Here is a 2,500-nt window from a genome sequence, read left to right as displayed (position 1 = left end):
ATTGATGCAGTAGCTTATTGCAGAATATCTCCGTCCAGAGGCGACCCATTAAAGGGGACTTGTGAGGGCACAAGACCCATTAAAGGGGACTTGTGAGGGCACATGACCCATTAAAGGGGACTTGTGAGGGCACATGACACATTAAAGGGGACTTGTGAGGACACATGACCCATTAAAGGGGACTTGTGAGGACACATGACCCATTAAAGGGGACTTGTGAGGACACATGACCCATTAAAGGGGACTGTGAGGGCACATGCAGGGAGCAGCAGACAAACATAAAAATACAGGAATTAAGAAGAGTGTCTGAATGAACAGACACTTGCAAACACTTTGGCCTCTCTACCTGAGCAGGTAGAGTAATCTCATCCCTACAGCGACGGTTAAAATCCATTTGTCCTCCTCACAATTTGAAGTGTGATTTGGAAGATAACGCTTGCTTAGTGTTGAGGAATTCTTGTACCTGTCCCTGCTCACCCATAAGGAGCAATGGTACAAGAACCTTTACATCAAATACACAGGAACCTTTACATTAGATACACAAGAACCTTTACATCAAATACACAAGAACCTTTACATTAGATTCACAAGAGCCTTTACATCAAATACACAAGAACCTTTACATCAAATACACAAGAACCTTTACATTAGATACACAAGAGCCTTTACATCAAATACACAAGAACCTTTACATTAGATACACAAGAACCTTTCCATCAAATACACAAGAACCTTTACATCAAATACACAAGAACCTTTACATCAAATACACAGGAACCTTTACATTAGATACACAAGAGCCTTTACATCAAATACACAAGAACCTTTACATCAAATACACAGGAACCTTTACATTAGATACACAAGAGCCTTTACATCAAATACACAAGAACCTTTACATCAAATACACAGGAACCTTTACATTAGATACACAAGAGCCTTTACATCAGATACACAAGAACCTTTACATCAAATACACAAGAACCTTTACATCAAATACACAGGATCCTTTACATCAGATACACAAGAACCTTTACATCAAATGCACAAGAACCTTTACATCAAATACACAGGAACCTTTACATCAGATACACAAGAGCCTTCACATCAAATACACAAGAACCTTTACATCAAATACACAAGAACCTTTACATCAAATATAATAAAAGATATGTGTAAAAGATCTCCAAATTAAATCTACTATATTTCTATGGATTCCCAAACATGTTGGGAAGGGTTTCTTCTTGAATGTGTGAATCCATTGATTTTGTGACTCAAATATTCGACACAATCATAGTGTCACCTCTATTATGTCTGCGGACACACTTGCATCACAGAGGAGGGTGTCAACAAAGATTTCAAAAAGAACAAAATTTGGGCATGAAAGCTGAGCGTATATCAGCCTGAACTGGTTCTGTTTTCATTTCATTGTACGGTTTGACCTCAGACAGCTGCATCATGCTTTTTGTTGCTGATCCCTGGATTTGAACTGTAGTATTTCTAGCGTTTGTTCTAATCTGCCACCAAAGCCATCTCATGCATTTGGATGGAACTCCTGCTGCTGACTCAAGGGCACGCTGCTGCAGACATCCACTTATGAAGAAATCCTGCTCATATATGAATGTATCTTTGGCTAAAGAACATTTGTATGCTTGTTAAGCTAACTATCTTCATCAACTGGCTCGGGGTGGAAGGGAAGGTTTTCCAGACCAGAGTAGAGCTCTGGTCCATAAATGCTGCTGCTCTTTAACAAAGCTTTATTTCCTACCTGGACCAGTGTTGTTAGAGGCTCTGTTACAACTCTGTGGCCAATAAAATATTCATTGTGTCACATTTGTGTGCCGCCTTCCACAGTCGTTAATGAGCTCACCATTAATATTTAGCGTTGCTCTTAATACTCTTTACAGCCAGTTGTGGATGATGTGTAAAAATGTTGAGTGCATTCAGAGACAAATCCCAATTAATATTTTCATAGTTTTCCCAATGAACTATGGTGGAGTCTGATGCCATAATGACTGAAACCCTAACCCTGTTTAACCCTAACCCTGTTTAACCCTAACCCTAACTCTGTTTAACCCTGACCCTAACCCTGTTTAACCCTAACCCTGTTTAACCCTGACCCTAAACCTGTTTAACCCTAACCCTGACCCTGTTTAACCTTAACCCTGTTTAACCCTAACCCTGTTTAACCCTGACCCTGTTTAACCCTAACCCTGTTTAACCCTGACCCTAACCCTGGTTAACCCTAACCCTGTTTAACCCTGACCCTGTTTAACCCTAACCCTGTTTAACCCTGACCCTAACCCTGTTTAACCCTAACCCTGATCCTGTTTAACCCTAACCCTGACCCTGTTTAACCCTGACCCTAACCCTGTTTAACCCTAACCCTGACCCTGTTTAACCCTAACCCTGTTTAACCCTAACCCTGTTTAACCCTGACCCTAACCCTGTTTAACCCTGACCCTAACCCTGTTTAACCCTAACCCTGTTTAACCCTAAC

The 2,500-nt window shown here is 40.7% G+C and overlaps 1 protein-coding gene across 1 annotated transcript in view; it reads left to right on the top strand.

Moving 5' to 3' along the window:
* Window positions 1-620, top strand: part of LOC105419045 (collagen alpha-1(XIII) chain-like) — a 49,693-nt gene extending 49,073 nt beyond the window's left edge. The window contains exon 35 of the mRNA XM_029831999.1: window positions 1-620. This exon is cut by the window's left edge and continues 633 nt beyond it. The gene's annotated coding sequence lies outside the window, so the exon portion shown is untranslated.
* Window positions 621-2,500: the final 1,880 nt, after the last annotated feature.

This window comes from Takifugu rubripes, unplaced genomic scaffold, assembly GCF_901000725.2.
Source record: "Takifugu rubripes unplaced genomic scaffold, fTakRub1.2, whole genome shotgun sequence".
Classification (NCBI taxonomy): domain Eukaryota; kingdom Metazoa; phylum Chordata; class Actinopteri; order Tetraodontiformes; family Tetraodontidae; genus Takifugu; species Takifugu rubripes.
This window is presented reverse-complemented; position numbering and strand designations above follow the sequence as displayed.